Raw genomic sequence first — 18962 nt, 5'->3', positions numbered from 1 at the left:
GCCCTTCTTCCGGGCATCTGCTCCTCCCTCCACTCCAACCAGCGTGGGAGGGGCTGCTGCCTTCGGAGGTGCACTTGACCTGGCCCTTCTCTAGTAATGCCTTGGCTTGGAAACAAGGAAAAGGAGGCAGCTCCTCGTTTGTGGTGAAGAGTCATACTTAAAGCTAGGCCTCTCAAAGGCTGTTTCCTGCTGTGTGAGAAATAAACACAGGAATCTGAAACTCACACGCAGAAAAAGGGAGAGAGAAATAGAGTGCTGGTGGCCCGCCCCATCAATCACACCCTTGCCCCCGGATGGTTCTGTGAGCCCTACGTTTGCCCCTTCCCCCTCTCGCCAGAGTTAAAGTCCTGTCCTCGGAGTTCTAATCCATCACAGGCTCATACTACAGGTGGGCCCCTGAGAGGACCCCAGGACAGCCCTCGTCTCCAGACAAGGGGATCCTTAAAGCAAGGTGGCCTGTACGCAAGACTCCCCAAGAAAACAAACCCCATTTCTTCTTTCAGACCCTTCCTTCAATAATTGATTAACTCTAACATGAGTATTTCCCTGTTTTCCTCTTAGCCACCATGTTTTTCAAGCATCCTTGCTAGAACGGAGCCCTGATTCTCCATCACCCGAGGCCATCAGGTCGGCCCAGGAAGCACTTCCAGAGCCTGACAGGCCCTGTTCACACGGGTTGTGGAGTGACTGTTCCTATGGCCGCTCTGCAGCGCTGGCTCTCAGGGTCTTCCCTTAGGCCAGTTGTCGGCAAACTCATTAGTCAACAGAGCCAAATATCAACAGTACAACGGTTGAAATTTCTTTTGAGAGCCAAATTTTTTAAACTTAAACTATATAGGGAGGTACATTGTTATTAACTTAATTCGGGTACTCCTAAGGCTTAGGAAGAGCCACACTCAAGGGGCTAAAGAGCCGTATGTGGCTCGCGAGCCGCAGTTTGCCAACCACGGCCTTAGGAGATACTCTTTTAAAAAAAATATATTTGTATTGATTTCAGAGAGGGAGAGGAAGAGATAGAAACATCAATGATGAGAGAGAATCATTGATTGGCTGCCTCCTGCACGCCCCCCACCAGGGATGTGCCCTTGACCAGAATCGAACCAGGAACCCTCGGTCCACAGGCTGATGCTCTATCCCCTGAGCGAAACCGGCGAGGGAAGGAGGTACTCTTACTTGCTGCCTAGAATGCCCCATATGGAACCTCATGGGAGACTGGCAATAAGAACATTTAATTAGCTGATAATAGAAACCAGATTGGCACTGTTTGTATAACCAGCCTTCTTTCACTTAAACACAGAGATCTCATTGTCCTGTGGCTTTCTTCCAAGCACATTTAAACATCTGCATAAGACCCAGTTCCATTCCTTTCTTTTTATACTGTTTTCCCCCCCTTCTTTGGGGGAATCTCTTTGGATAGTTTTCTTTCTCAAAATCTAGAGCTCAAACTATGTGGGGGAGGCCTTGAGCAGTGGCAAAAGGAATGGGGAGTCATTTCTCATCTCCTGTATGCCAGGCCATTAATACATCCCAGGATCAAGTCTGCGTTTAAAATAACATGGTGACCTTTCCCTCTACTCTTCTAGGATTTGCTGAGTCAAAACATGTACCCATGCCCATGTCTCAGAAGATGAGCACCACCCTGTTCATAAATGGACCTCGCAGCCCCCAGTCCATTCCCCATGCACTTCCCATGTCCCCGGGCTCTGTCCAGGGGTTGGGCTAGGACGAAAGATGCTGCCACTCTCCCGGAGGCCCACTTAGGCCTACGGCTCCTCCGGCCTCTCTGATGTTTGAGGAGACCTGCTGGGAGCCTCTGACAGGTTCCTCATTCTTTGGGGACTAGTCAGAGTTGGAATAGACCTGTTTGGGCAGCTGTGATCCCAGGGACATTAGTTCATCATTTCCATTGAGTTAGGAATTTTTGATGTGTCTTTGAGGATCCTTTCTATGCCAAGACCAGGCCCTCCCTGGCTTCAGGGAAGGCAGGCTTGGGTGGGGGGGGGAGGGGGCAGGAGGGAGATGCAGGTGTCCACAACCCTTCCCTCTCCTACCCCTGCTGGTTTCCTCCCTCGGAAGCTAAAGATGGCTCAGCAGAAGGATGGCCAGCCTTTGCTGTGGGCAATAAGCCGGTAATTATAGGACCTTCTCTTGGTGAATGAAGTCAGCAGAGAATGGGGTGGTTTTAGTCTGGTCCAACTAGCAGGTTAAAATGCCATTTGTGTATCTGACAACTATGAAACCTACAACAACAAACCCCTTGAGGGACACCAGGGAAAGGAACACTGTGACCAGTGATATCCCCAACCCCCAGAAGCTCCTAGCCCAGGAGGCTGGGGGAAAGCAATCTATTTTAGGGGCACTGTTGATGTTTCTCGTAAGAGTAACACATTTGATCCCCCACTTAGATTATTTCCCTAAAGAGCTCGTGGGCAGGCATGGACATGAAACCGTGGGTAGCTCAGAAGACAGTGTGGGTGCTGGGCCCTGGGGGCTGGGAACCCTGCTCCCTCCTACTCTGACCTGCTACTGCTGCACCAGGTCTGTGAGCCTCCGTCATGTATGATGTGATCTTTCTATATTTGGAAACACTTTGGGGGGGAATTTTCCACGCTTAGTCATTAACTCCGAGTCTTAGATACATACATTCTTCCATGCCCTTGCGTTATGTGTTGGAAGGTTTCTTGTCGAGAATGGTGAGGATGCAGAGGAAGGAGGTTCTGGTCCCTGGTGGGGGAAGATGCTAAAGGCAGACCTAAGGGGGTTCCTTCCGCTCTGCCCTCCTGCAGGTGCTTGCTGTGACTTTGGGGAGGCGGGCGGGGGGTGGGGGAGAGTCCATCCTTCTCTCCCTCATGCTGGGAATGAGCAGGTCATGTAAGCAAGTCAAGAAGGATTTTAAAATGTCTTATTTCTCATGACAAAAGCAAGCCATGTTAATGTCAGGAAAATACAGATAAGAAAAAGCAAAGGCCCCAGCACTCCCTCACCTCAGAGAAACCACTACGAATACCGATTAAGGTCTACATCTTCCCCCACCTTCACCTGTGCCTGTGCAATAATGAAAGCAGTAACTTACTTAGGGCTCAGGTGCGGGGCTGTGGGACTCACACCCACCATTCCGCGTACTCTGCACAAGTCTACTGGTCACTCCACGGTGTCCTGGCTCGGGCGTGGATGGAGGGTGGGCCCCGGAGCCAGACCACTGAGGGCCCAGCCCTGCCCTGCCATCCTCGGGCTGTGTGGCTGCACCGGGAGACGTGGGTAAATAGCAGTGCCGGCACCCTACGGGCTGGCCAGGGTGGCTGAGTGGGGTGTGAATGGTCACTGCTGGCCTCCTGGGAGCGCCCGGGCATGGGACATCGCTGAGCTCTTTAGAGATATGGCCACGTGTTCAGAAAAGCCAGAGAGAGACTTGGCGGAGGTCCCACAAGTATTAAGTGACAAAACCAGGTGTGAAACTTAAATCTTTTCTGAATCCAGATTTTTATATTGTGTGTGTGTGTGTGTGTGTGTGTGTGTGTGTGTGTGTGTGTGTGAGAGAGAGAGAGAGAGAGAGAGAGAGAGAGAGAGATTGATTTTTCCCACCGGACTCTACTGCAAACATCTCTGTTACTGCACAGTGAGGACTCCCGTCGGAGGGGAGCGCTCGCTCACGCCCTCAGGCACAGGAACCCCTGGGCTCTGCATGTCTAACAAGCTCAAGTGAGGCTGGTGGCTGCCGGTCTGGGAACACACCACACACACCGTGGGGAGGTTTTCGGGAATGTGGGCCAGTGGACCTGCCCTGTGCTGTGCCTTCCTCCCCGTCTAGTCCACTTGAGTCACCTCCAATCTCCCCGCTCGCCTCTCGCCCTGAGTCCGACATCTGAGTCCATCGACAGCATGGAGCTCCCGAGGAGGCCTCCCTGGGGCATGGGGCACAGGGAACCCCCAGGGATCGCTGAGGCCCGTGTTCCCAGCCATCAGCCTCAACCCTAGGGGAGGAGGGGGGAGGGGATTTGCACGAACAGGGCTGCCCTGATCCGAATCGTCTGGAACACTGCGTTTATGGTTCCAGAGAAAACAACTGTTCACTCTGGAGCCCAGCAGGGGACGCAGTAGGCCCTGGCTGTCCATCCCCGGCCTCCGCAGTCCTGCTGTCCCCTCCCCTGCCCACCGCGACACAAACCCCGTTCTCCCGGGTGTGCCGTGTGGTGCCATCTGGAAGCCCACCCCTTGGATGGGACATCCTTCCAAATGGGCAGAGGGAGTCGCCCCGGGCCGGCTGTGGGAACACCGGGCAGCGGTCCGAGTGTGAGAGACCAACCTTGGATCTGAGTGTGGCCACTGGGAGGGGGACAACCTGAGCTGCCCGGGCCCTGGGCCTGAGGGACAGTCTGTGCTAACGAGGCCTTTCACCGCAACGTGTCCAGGGGACCAGCTCCCACTCGGCCGGTCACCAGCAGACAGGCAGGTCCTGACAACACCGGCGTGTGGGACAACAGCCTGGGACCCGGCCCACCTGTCCCCATGGCAGCAGCCTCCGTGGTGCCTCCCAGCGTGCTGCGTTTTCACATTTTAGAAGAGGCCCCTCTCTCCTGGGGATTTTCCATGGTGACATAAATCTCCAAGCCTCACACCGGCAAATCTACTCATTGTTACCTCAGTTAGAACAAGTGAACGCTCGGGAAATTCCCACAGCCTCGGCCAAGACCTAATGGGGTGGTTTAAAAAGTTCCAGATTCCCTCTTCCCGCACCAGCCAAGGGCAGGTTCCCTCCCGGGCGAGCATCATCCCGCACAGTGCCAGCCCCGCGGGAGGCCTGCAAGCCTCTGCCTCGGCCCTGAATTTTGCATGAGAAGCTCGTGTACAAAATAAGCGGGGCCGCAGGTTATTTATGAAGCTCCTGCTATCAGACATCTGAATGGAGTCAGGCCTGGCCCTGCAGCCTCGTGATCAGACACTGACTCAGAACCAGACATCTGCCACTGGGCCAGAAGGAAGTGGGATGGTGAGCCCTGGCCAGGCAGGAGGCTCAGTCCATGCACCAAAAGGTTGTGGGTTCAATTCCCAGTCAGGGCACATGCCTAGGTTGTGGGTTCAATTCCCAGTCAGGGCACATGCCTAGGCTGTGGGTTTGATTCCCGGTCAGGGCGTATAGGGGAGGCAACTGATCAATGTTTCTCTCTCACATTGATGATTCTCTTTTTCTTCCTTCCTCTCTCTAAAACAACCTCAGGTGAGGATTGGAAAATAATAATAATCCTATACTAATAAAAGACAAACATTAAAATTGACCATACTTTTGCTATGCCTTAAACCACGCCCACCAGCCAGTCAGAGCAACTATATGCAAATTAACCCAACCAAGATGGCGGCCAGCAGCCAGGGAGCTGGAGCGAGCAGGAGACTTGCTTGCTCCAGTGATGGAGGAAGCCAAGATTCCCCGCCTGCCACAGCCTGGCTCTGAGCGCCACTGAAAGCAACAAAGTTTCAATTATAGAAGGTAAACAAACCCCAGATACCTGCTTTCAGCCAGCCGTGGCCGTGGCCAGGGAGCTGTAGCGAGCAGAAGTAGGTTGCCCCTGGCGATGGAGGAAGCCAAGCTTTCCACATGCCTCTGCTAAAGGCAACAAAGTTTCAATTATAGAAGGTAAATAAATCCCAGAATTTAAAAAAAAGAAAAAGAAAAAAAAGGAGAGGTTGGGAGCTTACATCTCCAGGGTGCTTGGCCAGCCTGAAAACGGCCCTCAGCCCCTCACCCAGACTGGCCAGGCACCCCAGTGGGGACCCCCCACCTTAAAGGGGGTGTGGCCAGCCTGCAAACAGCCATCAGCCCCTCACCCAGGCTGGCCAAACCTCCATGGGGTGAGGGTCCCCACTGGGGTGGACATCCTCCGAGGGGTCCCACACTGCAAGAGGGCATAGGCTGGGCTGAGGGACCCCCCGAGTGCACAAATTTTTGTGCACTGGGCCCCTAGTAATAATAATAATGAATAATAAAATGGGGGTAATGATACCTGCCCTACCAATTCTCATGGGGTTATTGTGAGAGTGACATAACATATATAAAAGTGATGTGAAGGCTGTTACTTCATGCCTAAAATCCTGGCTTACTATGAAGATAAAATTAAATGAGAATATATAAAAACAAACACACAGTTGTTTTCCAGTAAATGCTTAACAATTGGCTTTCTAGACAGGAAAATACCTGGGTTCTTTAGCCTTTGCCAATTTCTGTGGTGTAAACATTCCCACCGTGGCTGATTTCAAAGTACCAGTGTCACTGAATGTCAAGTTGAGAACTGTGTGTCATTAGCCCTTATGGCGGGCTGAGCTGCCCCAGCACACCCCTGGTTATGTACTTGGTCCTCTCGTACATGAAGCACTGAGCACAGTGCCTGAGAAACTGGAGTGCTGGCCTCCTCCTCCCCCTCCCCCTCCCCTTCCGACTGCTCACGACTCACTCAGTACCCAGAGGCTCCCAGGTGGAGCTACTGCATCCCTAGTGCTGGGCAGTGCGCGATCTCAAACTCCCGGAGTCTGACTGGGAACCCCAGCACCGGGCTGCAAACTCCCTGCTTTTGTTTGTACCCCCAGTTCCAGGCCTGACGCTGGATCCTTCTCCAAATGGAGTGATAGCAGCTCACAGCCTGCGGCTAAAAGGATCCAAGAGAGGTCAGACTGCAGAGATGCGTGAGGAGGGAGGGCCCTTGCCTACCCCACTTGCTGGGTTTCTCTCCCCTCCTCCACATGGCATCCCTGCCGACTGCGTTTCTTCTTTCAGTTCTGCCCACCTGGCCCCCGCCCCACCACCATCCTGGTCCTGCTGATTCCCCTCTCCGTCTGTGGGGCCTGGGCCCACTCACTCCCCTTCTCTGAGTTATTGGGGCCCAGGGCGCTTTCCCTGTACTGAGAGCCCCCGAGGCCAGATGCACCGAACTCAGACAGGGCGTGACGGGTGTGAGTGCATGCGTGCTGCCTCTCCATCGCCTCTGCGCCTGCCTTGTGGCTCTGTCCCTAGGACCGTGTATGTCCACGGCCGGCCCTTGGTAAAGGTTTTTTGAATTTTTTTTTTTTAAAAAGTTACTGGGTCAGGACTCCAGGAAGGAGGAAAGGCATTCCAGGTGAGTTAATGGCTCCGGGAAAGACCTGAAGTCATTGGCGCTTCCTTGGCTTGAGTACAATAGCAAAGGAAAATGGATTTTTAAGCCAAAAACACTCACATCTCCTCCATCACTGAATAGGGGTCCCACCCATTTTTATGGGCTCTTTCCGAGTCCTGCGTGCCAACATCAACTCCCAGCTCCCTTGTGTTCCTCAAGGAAACCTGGAGAAAACGAGAAGGTGGAATGGAACAAAACTGTCCAAATCACCTGTTCCAGGCACACACCCAACACGCACGTTTTCTCAAGCCGAAGGGAATAATGGGCCACTAGGTACAACGCGTGCACGTAGCAGGAGAGAGCCTAGTTCTAACCAGGGGCATCGTAGAAAAATCCGGCTTTAAAAGCTACAACAAATGGCCCTGGTGGCTAAACTCCTGAACAGAGATGAAACGTGCTTCTCATACCCTCGGAACATGTGTGACTTCGTTGATTTAAAGAACAAGAGGGAGAGGAGTAGGATTCATTAGGCACCTAGTACTGTAGAGCCTTATGCACATAAGCACTCATTCGTACCAACTCCATGAACTGTATTTTTACCCACTTCAGAGACAGGTAACCACGCACAGAGCCTTAGGGGCGTGTGCCAGGACACGCCACAGGTGAGTGACAGCCAGAACCGCCATTGGTCTCTCTGGCTGCAGCCTCGACGAGCACAGAGTGGTAGCTGCTGCTGTGGCTTCCCTGTGGGCCCTCCAGGTGACCCTAGGAAGAGTTACCGAGACCACAGAAGGAGACAAGCCCTTTCATGACCCCCAGGGAAGCAGAGCCGGAGGAGACAGGAGGGAGGGGCAGTGTTTAAGGCTGGAGGAGGGGACCAGGGACCAGATGGAAAATCTTATGTTCAGTGTCTTTAGTCCATGAGCTTAACATTCAGAGGAATGATGTTTGCTCTTTAAAGAAAAAAAAAAAGGAGTAGAGGCAAGAAAGGAGTGTTTTAATTAAAATTGAAGGTATGGTCCCAGCGGTTCTCAACCTGTGGGTCGCGAACAATAAAAATACATCCTGCATATCAGATATTTACATTATGATTTATAACAGTAGCAAAATTACAGTTATGAAGTAGCAACAAAAATTTTATGGTTGGGGGTCACCACAACATGAGGAACTGTATTAAAGGGTCACGGCATTAAGAAGGTTGAGAACCACTGGTACGCTGGCAATTGACAAAGCAGGCCTTGGATTCTTTGCTCCCATAATCAGTCCTGTGAGCCTCACCTGCCCCTGCCCCACCACCTGGCTGAGGGCCTGGGAGGAAGGGCGTGCGCCTCATTCACCTCAGGGCCCTTGGGACCTGGGGCCCGAGCTGCTGGCAGAGAGGGAGTGCTAAAAACACAAATCTTGTTGAAACGAACTTTCTTTATCCACCTTTATTCCCAGAGTCGTCTTGTGGCATCTTTCAACAAGCTCTCATGCTAGGCCTTCCTTCTCCTCCGCCGGCGCCTCGCCCTCCTGCAGAAGCACTGGAGCAGACAGGGTGTGAGCACCCCAGAACTGCATGAAGAGAGCCTGCTTACGTTCCCCTAGAGCAGGAACAGCTTCTCTTCCAGTTCCATACCCCGAGCACCTAGCAGAGCGCCTGACCGCTTATTAACACGTATTAACACCCATTCATTAGGATCGACCCCGGCAAAGGCTGGTAAAAAGTGAGTCTCTAATATCTGTAATGTTTCAATACTATTTATCTCTGCAACTCTGAGCAGAAAGCCCCTTGAGGACAAGGGTCAAGTCAAACTAGTTCTCGAACATGGTTCTAGACACAGGACGGTGGCTTAGTTCCCACAGTAGGACGTGCCGTGTTTAGGTGTTGAGTATCATTAATTGAGATCGTTCTGGAATCACCTGTGACTAATTGAGAGGCATGAATATAGATGATTTAAGATAATAAACTCACAGACTTACCAAGTAAAAAACCAGGAAATGGCATCCACTGGGAGGTGAGCTCTAAACGGCAGACCCTGTAGCCATGTGTCTAGGCTGCTTCCAAACCTCCAGCCCAACCACAGCGGAGCGCAGAGCTGGCAGCTGGGGTGCCCGTTCCTTTACTGCAGGGCTTCTCAGAGACTTTAATCGCCTGATGAGCCTGGGGGCTCCTCGTGAAGGGAGAGGGCGCACCTTCTTCCCAGAGTCCTTCCTCAGTGGGACTCCCATTGGCAGGCTCGGGGAGACGCTGCGCCCATGCCGACCTGCCCTTTATTACATTCAGTTCCACAGTCATGTGACCACCTCCTCATACGCCCAGGTGATGTTCCAGGTGCAGGAAGGACAGAGAATGATGGCCAGCCTCTGCGCGTGGAGCGCCTGGTCTCACGTGGGAGATCAGAGGCGGAATCGGAAGGCAGAAAGCAAGCCAGGATGACGTGGGCACCTGACAAGTACGCCAGGGAAGGCCAGTGGTGTGGGGTGTAAAGCGGGAGACAGCACCGGGCTGAGGGGCAGACGTGGGATCAGGAAGAAACCTCATGGAGGAGCTAGGCTCTCACTGGCAGGGCATGAGGAGGTGGGGCGGGGGGCGGGGGGAACAGTACTGTGAAGGGCAGCAGGAGAGAAGACGCAGATGTGGGAGGGACAGGCCACAGCAGGAGGGGCTGGCAGGGAGGCGTGGAATGGGGAGATGGCATGGGAATATGGTTTGGGTCACATTATAAATGTCACAAAGTTTGTATGTCATGGAGAACTCCAGAAGGTCTTTAAGCAAAGGAGTGACATAACTAACTACAACCACTTAAAATATATATATATTGATTTCTGAAAGGAAGAGAAACATCAATAAGATCACCTGCCTCCTGCACACCCCCTAGTGGGGATCAAGCCCACAACCTGGGCATGTGCCCTGACTGGGAATCGAACCGTGAATCAAACCATGACCCCCTGGTTCATAGGTTGATGCTCAACTACTGAACCACACTGGCCAGGCCTACAGCCACATTTTAGACCACAGGGGCTTCTTACTGCTAACCCTCATACATACACTCTATTAGCTCAAAAACAACTATGGAAATGACAGATTGTGACAGCGTATGGTAGACAGTGAAAGCATTTGAGTTTAATCTGTATGTCAGTCTACCACCTTAGGAATAACAGTGGAAATGTTTTCCAAAGAAGACATATTTGTAATTATTAGTGAATACTATGGATTTATGTTAAAAAAAAAAATGACAGGTGAGATCTACTCAGTTACCTATTGCGGTATAACACGTTGCTAAGGCAAACCTCGCCACTTGAAGCACACATATGTTATGTCACAGTCTTTGTGAGACGGAAGTCCAGGGACAGCTGAGCCAGGTCCTCACCAAACTGGAATCAAGGAGCTGGCGAGGGGAAAGGTCTCATCCGAAGGTGTGACTGAGGAAGGACTTGCTTCCAAGCAAAAGTGTTTTTGTCAGAATTCAGTTTCCTGAGGGTTGTTAGACCAAGGGACCTTCCTCAGATCGATCCTCCCTCCCTCCCTCCCTCCCTCCCTCCCTCCCTCCCTCCCTCCCTCCCTCCCTCCCTCCCTCCCTCCCTCCCTTCCTTCCTTCCTTCCTTCCTTCCTTCCTTCCTTCCTTCCTTCCTTCCTTTCTTCCTTCCTGGCTTTGCTGATGGTTGGCCCCAGGCCACCCTCAAGTCCCTGACCATGCGGACAGCCATGTGACCGCCTGATTCAGCAGAATCAGCAAAGGAGAGAGTCTGCTAGTAAGACAGTGCCTCTGTCTTAGGTGACGTAACCATGGACGTGACATCCGTCAATGTGGCCAACATTTTACTGGTTAGAAACACATTGTTTGAGGGAAGGAGATGGCAGAATGCCAAGAATAAATGTCAGGAGGCAAAGATCACTGGGCCGCCTCAGAGCCACCTACAGTTCACTAAATCAGAACACCAACTTATGCAAAGCTCATCACATTTTAACGATTATGTGGCAAATGAACCTACAGAACTTGAGATCAGTGCAGGAAGCAGCTTATTTTGGTGGAATGTCACAGACAAGGATAAATAACCCTGTGTTGTCACTGGCCCCTTCACAAGTCGGGATTCTGTTGTGTGAGAACAGCCGAGGAGGAGCGACAGTGAAACCCTTACCATGTGGGCCCTGGCTGGGCCAGCCGTGCCTCCGTCCTCAGGGCTGAGCGCAGCCAGTCTGTGCTCATTCAAGTCCTCGGCCGCGTGCAGGCTCTGGGAAAGGAAAGGCACTCTTTTGTTCTGTGCGGATGAAACAGGATATGCTTCGTTCTGTCTGGTTCAGACCCCTTCCTAGGAATGCCGCTTTCACATAAAGAATGTACCAGCTACATTCCTGAAGACGAGAGACCAAGTGCTGTCAGGGATGATTTGTGCTTCTTGTGATTCTCAAAGGAAGAAAGGGAAGAGCAGGCGGGTTTATCTGGACGAATTCAACAGTTATTGGAGGACAGTGCGATCGGCCAGGTCAGGAGACGACTAATAAAATCCAGTGTCTTTGATCTGCAGGTCACCAGCTTATTTAGGGTTTCCCTGAGACATTCCCTTGAAATATGTTTTTGGATTTCTTCCAGAAAAGCTTAAAACCCTGGGTTATCATTTTCTTTTTTGTAGTGGTCTGGATTTTGATTTATCATTCCCTATGAAGTTGTGGGTGAAATTTCACCTTTATTTGTTCAGAAACCATCCAGGCGCACACAAATGCTCCCCCTCAAAGGGGTGGTATGGGGATCCTGCCAAGATTCGACTATGGGGATTCCTATTACAGCCTCGAGGGAAATCAGGGCCCAGCCAGAGCTGTGAGATGGAGGGGCTCGAGGCCTTGCTAGTCAACTTGGCCATCAGACATCAGCAGGGACTTTTTCCATCAAACTATTGAGCCCAGAGGAAATGCCACAGGATATTAAACATGTCAACACCATGCTTTCCGAGAAGAAATGTGAGAAGCTGGCTTTGGTCACCAAGATGGCCACACTCTATCAATGACTCCACGCTGGCCAGGTTCCCTTAGGTCAGCGCGGCCACGTGGAGAGGCACGGGATCGTAACTGTGCTAGACAAAAGCCAACAAGGCTTAGAGGCTCATGTCACATTACCCACATTTTTGTGCTAGAGCTGTATGTAACACGTTATGCTTTGCTTAAAGAGGTGTTTGCTAAAGAGGAAGGCGGAGGGAGAGTTAAAGTGACACGGGGTTAAGTTCGAATTTGCAATGCAGAGCTTCGCGTGCAGTACGCTTCGATGCAGTACGCTTGCTCAAAAATCAACTTTATGATTTGCAAGGAAAATTCCTTGAGGAGTCGGGTCTCCTCCAGAAGGAGATGCCCAGAGGTAGAAACGCTGAAACCCGGGATGGGGAAAGCAGGCTCGGCTCACGGTAAAAGCGGCTACATCGCTCCTGATAGTTGAATGTTTTTTACTGTGAAATGTAACACACATTCAGAAAAACGTGCAGAACAGAATTTAGAGCTTGATGACTTGGCAAAAGCACAGTGTTTACCATGACCGAGTTAATAAAGGATGCAGAGGCCCACCCCCCCCCACCCCCCGCATCACCTCTGTGCACTCCGAGAGAACCACTGTCCTCTTGTCTGTGGTAAGCACTTCCTTGCTTTACCTACGGTGTCAACACCCAAGCCCGCATCACAAAGTAATGTGGTTTGATTTCATCTGCTTTCTGAACTTTGTGTTATATGTATGGATACATACAGAGTACTTTTTTTTTTTTAATCCTCACCCAAGGATATTTTTCCATTGATTTTTAGAGAGAGTGGAAGAGAGAGAGGGAAAGACAGAGAGAAATATTGATGTGAGAGAAACACATCGATTGGTTGCCTTCTGCACAAGCCCCGACCAGGGCCCAGGCCAGGAAGGAGCCTGCAACTGAGGTCTGTGCCCTTGACTGGAATCAAACCTGGGACCCATCAGTCGGGAGGCCAACACTCTATCCACTGAGCCAAACCGGCTGGGACAGGGTACATTTTTTCCAATGTCTGGCTTCCTCTGCTCAGCAAGCTGTTTTGAGATTCACTGCTGTTGTGGCTGTGGCGGCTGCAGCGGTCATTGTTGCTGCGCATCCTCCTTGCACGGCTGTCCCACCCTATCTACCCATTTCCTGCGGGGAGACATGTGGATTGATGCTGCTCTAGACACTCTCGTAGGAGGGTTTGGGTGCAGCGAGCCTGCATCTGTACCTGTGTGTTCACCTGGCGGTAACACTGCTGGGTCCTAGGGTACGTTTTCCAATGTTTACGTCCATTTATATTCCTATCGGCAATGTTTAGAGTGCTGTTCCTCCACAGCCTCACCGGCACTTGCATGCAATCCTTTCCATCCTAGCCATTCTGTGGAGTACGTGGCCATCTCATTGTGATGCCCAAAGGCCCAGGCCTGCACCGCGGGGCTGCGGGGCCCTCTTCCCTGGCCCACATTCCTGAGGAGAGAGTGGCCTCTGGTCTGTGTCCTCCCAGGCCAGAGGGGTGGCTGGTGACTGAGACTTGGCTGCAGTGTGCACGCGTGGGCACGCGAGGCCCCTGCAGAGCGGGGTGGACTGCAGGTGGCCGATCTCCCTGCACCGCCCTCTCCCAGTCTGGAATTCTCAGGGCTGAGGGTCCTGAATTAAAATACGGCCTCCCAAGTCAGTAGAAAGGAGTATTTGTCCAGATCAAAGCGTAAAGCAAATCTTATTGAACAGTGTCTCAGCTTGATTTATAGCTTCATTATTTAGGTATATGGTATGTGGGTCTCCATATATGGTATGTGGTTATGAGCCCCACCAGGTTAAAGACAGGGCCTACATCCATTGCTTTATTAGAAAGCTTTAATTTGGGTTGTGGGGTTTTTTTTTAAAGCCTCTCCTCCCCTCCCCTCCCCTCCCCTCCCCTCCCCTCCCCTCCCCTCCCCTCCCCTCCCCTCCCCTCCCCTCCCCTCCCCTCCCCTCCCCTCCCCTCCCCTCCCCTCCCCTCCCCTCCCCTCCCCTCCCCTCCCCTCCCCTCCCCTTCTCTTCTCTTCTCTCTCTCTCTCTCTCTCTCTCTCTCTCTCTCTCTCTCTTTGGCATATACATCCTAGTCTAGAAGGGTATGCAGGAAAATGTTAACATGGTTATCTTCTACAGCAGTGGAGTCTGGGGTGATTTAATTTTTTCTTCTTGCTTATTTGTATTTTCTACCTTTTTGACAATGGCTTGTGTAACTTAGTGAAGGGGAAAGATGAACATTGAGCAGGGCCTACCTACCCAGACAATAACCTGTGTCCTGCTGGTTATGGTCGGGGGAATCTACTTAGTGTGTGGAGCCCCCCTAGTGCTGCTGCTGATACCAATATTTTTTTGGGGTGGGGGGGAAAGAACTAGCATAAACAGGCATAAGCATGTTTTTTTTTTTTGGCAAACAGATGTAAAAATACCAAGATGGCTTTTATCAACCCTGGCACCAGACATCCTATAGGCCCAACTGATTCAGTAAGTCGAGCAGTGAAGGGACACAGGAGCCGAGAGAAACATCTGCAGCGCTGTTTCTCAAACCCCAGGGTTCCGACCCCACGGGCATTAGGAAAACCAGAGCCACGTTGCTGGACGCCCCCATCAGGGACTCCACCAGTCCCGGGGCCCAAAGACCCTCCACATGCCCCTTCCTCCTGATCGTAACAGGAGCTAACTGTGCACAGTTGCTCACAGAACACTTCATACACATCATCTGCTATGACCCCCACAGCAATTCTATCTGGCCAGTAGGGTGGCTATTTGCATTTACAGTTGAGGAATGTGAGGCCCACAGAGGCTCAGGGCTCAGGTGTAGTCATGGCTAGGAAGTGGGACTTAAATCCAGGTCTTCTAACCCCGAGTTCACTCCAATCCATCAATTCCCATTTCATCATTTTCCCACCTCATCTTCCTTTTCATCCTTTCTTTCCTTTTCCTAGCACTAACCTGAGACATTCTGATGACAGGAAGTTGGTTTTCTTTCCCTTTCACTTCATAAAAATCCATCACAGTCTTTCCTTCATGCCTTCCCTGACCCGCACTCAGCCCAGAAACAGGGAGAGGTGCTACAGGATGAAAGCACCGAGAATCACGCGCTGGCAATGGCCCAGCAGCACTGAAGGCCATCAAGCTCCTGCTTGGGGAACAGAAAAGACTGTGTTCATGCTGATTACCCAGCGGTTTCTAGGACGCTCTTACCTATGCTCCTATTCAACCTTTTTATTTTCTGCTGCAAGCATCTTCCTCCCGGATCTTGTTATAACATCTCTGTCGCATGGATCGCTGACAGGCTATGGCGGGGTTAAGGACATCCTCGAGCCCCTCAGTAATAGAGTCCTCAAGAAACACGTGTCTTCTGTGAACGGCACTGTGTCGTAAGTTCTGTCTGCCTATAGATACTGACATGCATCTGAGCCCTTGGTCTGCAAAAAGTGAGCAGTGCCCGGGTTAGCTCCCTAACAGTAACATGAGTTACCCACACAAGCACACACCCCTTCCTGGCAATAACACCACAAAAGGTTCAAAAATGGCTGATGCTCACCGTTCAGAAGACCGCTTTAACATAGCTCTCCGCCTCGAAGCCCTTGGCAGGAGTCCCCTTCATAGATCACCATGTTGGCGCAGGGCCGAGAGATGGTGTGGTTGACTCACGGGTCACCGCAGTTCATAAGAAGTCAGAATAATAAAAAGGAAGGCAGGTCTGACATCACTGGCAAGGGACACATTTCAGTGCTGTGCTAAGTGAATTGATTACAGCTAGCTCCGAACAATGTGGGAGGAGGAGTAAGACCTTGTTGAACAAAGCCAAGCACAAGGAAGAAAAGGGCCTGGTAAAAAGCCCGGCCTCTCTAGCAGGAGTTTGTAAATCGTCTCAAAATGGACATTCACTTGTTATTGATCCTAAAGTCAAAGGAAAAAAACAAAACCTGCTCAAAGTCTTTATTATTAACCAAGGGAAAGGGAAGCTGCTTTATGACAAACCAACGAGCACACACACCCACGGTGCACACGCACGCACACAAACGCACACGGAATGGGTTTCTAAACTGGCTTTGCCGCAAGCTGCAACGTCTAGAGTAAAAAGTACCTCTTTGTCCGTGAAGCCACTGCAATTTATAAAAATAAGGACAGAAAACATTTCAAGATAAGCTCAGCTTTACAGTTCACTTGGTGAAAACCTAATGCAGCTGCAATTATTCGTAGGCCGTGGTCTGTGAAAGACTACGAGAGTTGAAAGCAAGTCAGCACTACCCTAGCCCCTAAGGGATTACTCTTTTATTAAGATATAGTCTTGGGATTAGTGGAAATGGCTGTCTCATGAATGCAGCTACTATATTTGAGCACATGCCTGAATAAGCTGCTTGTTGATTGAAACCTATCTATTTATAAGCACTTGTGCACGTTGTGAAAAATCCATCTGTGTCACCACAGCGTGGCGCCCACCACTGAATAGAGGCTCTTTGCCATTTCACTCTGGGGCCGTTGAGTGAACAGCAGAAAGGAAGTGTGCTGCGTCCACTTAACAGGTTTTATTCCTCACTCTTGGCCAGTAAAGTCGAGTCCCCTTATCTAAACAGGGGTTTAGATGGATGTGGATGTTATAAAAACAGAAATGGAAAAAAGAACACTTTTATTCAGACTCGCCCAGATGGTAAATGTAATAGATTTACCAGGATTTGGGAAAATGGTTACAAATAGCCCAAACTAGCCATACCTCTGCTTATGTCACAGTTTTCGAGTGGGGTCTGGAAAGTAGGTGGGTTTACTACACGTACTGGATAGCATTTCTTCTCTCCATTTCTGCTTCTGAAGAGCACACTGACAGCATGTCCAACAGAAACAAGAACAGCACCAAGAGAAGAGCCTGGATATGCAATCAAACAAGTCAGTGCTGCCAATGCTGGGCCTCACTGCCATCTGAGCCTCCGTGTGAGGCAAGGCCCAGCTCCCCACGCCTCAATGAGAACCCGGATTCTTTCTGGGATTCTATAATTCTGAACCCCACCACCCTGGCACACCCCAGCCCGCCAATACCCTCCTCCCCCTCAAAACACACCCATGGTTCTGCTTCCCAGACTCAGGACCACTCTCTTGAGTTTGGGTGTAGAGCAGCGGTTCTCAACCTGTGGCTTGCGACCCCTTTGGCAGTCGAATGACCCTTTCTCAGGGGTCGCCTAAGACCATCCTGCATATCAGATATTTACATTACGATTCATAACAGTAGCAACATTACAGTTATGAAGTAGCAACGAAAATAATTTTATGGTTGGGTCACAACATGAGGAACTGTATTTAAAGGGCCAGAAGGTTGAGAACCACTGGTGTAGAGGAAGGGGTTTCTTATTCCATTAGGATTTCAACTCCTTTGTAGCTAGGGACTCCATTTACTATGCTACTTCTTCAAAAAAGGCTAACCAAGAATTTATTGATTTTAAAAAGACTTAAATAATCTTAACTGAGACCTCCCAGAATTTCTCTCCTTGAAGAACCTTATAAACAATGATGGGAAAATTTCCCAGGTATCCCCCTGTGAGAAGACTGACAGCTGACTGTCAGAAGCTTTTCTAGCCCCAACAGAGCAAGTAGAAAGAACGCAGGCATTTGCAGTCTTTGAATTCTCTTTCTCTTTCTGAAGTTTGTGATCTTTAGTTTCCTGGTGATATCACAGACCTACTAGTACACTGTGAGAACTCAGTGATGTGTACCTATTAGCATTATTATTATTTTAAATCTTTATTGTTGAAAGTATTACATATGTCCCCTTTTCCCCCCATCCACCCGCTCTAGCCCACCCCAGGCCCTCACTACCCCACTGTGTCCATGGGTTATGCATATATGCAACCTCTTTGGTTGATTACCTCTCACCCACCCACCGTCCCCCCACCTTCCCTCCAAGGTTCCGCACTCTGTTCCATGCTTCCATGTCTCTGGATCCACTCCATTCATCAGTTTATTTTGTTAATTAGATTCCATATATGAGTGAGATCATGTGATACTTGTCTTTCTCTGACTTATTTCACTTAGCATGATACTCTCCAAGTCCCTCCATGCTATCTCAAAGGGTAAGAGATTCTTCTTTTTTACTGCTGCATAGTATTCTATGGTATAAATGTACTACAGCTTTCCAGATCTTAGCTATTGTAAATTGTCCTGCTATGAACACAGGGGTGCATACATTCTTTCTAATTGGTGTTTCAGGTTTCTTAGGATATATTCCTAAAGAGGGATCACTGGGTCAAATGGAAGTTCCATATTTAATTTTTTGAGGAAACTACATACTGTTTTCCATAATGGCTGCACTAGTCTACATTCCCACCAGCAGTGTACTAGGATTCCCTTTTCTCCATATCCTTCCAGACTTGTCATTTGTTGAATTGTTGATGGTAGCCATTCTGACAAGTGTGAAGGGATACGTCATTGTTGTTTTAATTTGCATCTCTCTGGTGGTCAGTGACTTTGATTTTTTCATATGCCTCTTGGCCATCTGTTATTAGCATTATTATTCATGCTAGGAATATCATAGAGACTAGAGAATCAGCCCTAACTGGTTTGGTTCAGTGGATAGAGCATCAGCCAGTGGGGGGTGTTCAGGAGGCAGCCAATCAATGAATCTCTCTCATCATTGATGTTTCTATCTCTCTTTCCCTCTCCCTTTCTCTCTGAAAAAAAAAAAAAAAAAGACTAGAGAATCACATCACATCTATGTCTTAGTTGACAAAGCAAAAAGGTAATTTTGAAAACAAAAGTATTACTACTAGAAAACGAAAGTTGAAACGTATAAAAAATAAGGCATTTGGAAATGGCATATATTTAAATCATAATATAGCAACATGAAGCAGCACAGACCCTACAGTAAGTGAAACATCGCTGTGTACACAGACATGGAGTTACTGACTGGAC

This window comes from Myotis lucifugus, unplaced genomic scaffold, assembly GCF_000147115.1.
Source record: "Myotis lucifugus unplaced genomic scaffold, Myoluc2.0 scaffold_134, whole genome shotgun sequence".
NCBI lineage: Eukaryota > Metazoa > Chordata > Mammalia > Chiroptera > Vespertilionidae > Myotis > Myotis lucifugus.
This window is presented reverse-complemented; position numbering follows the sequence as displayed.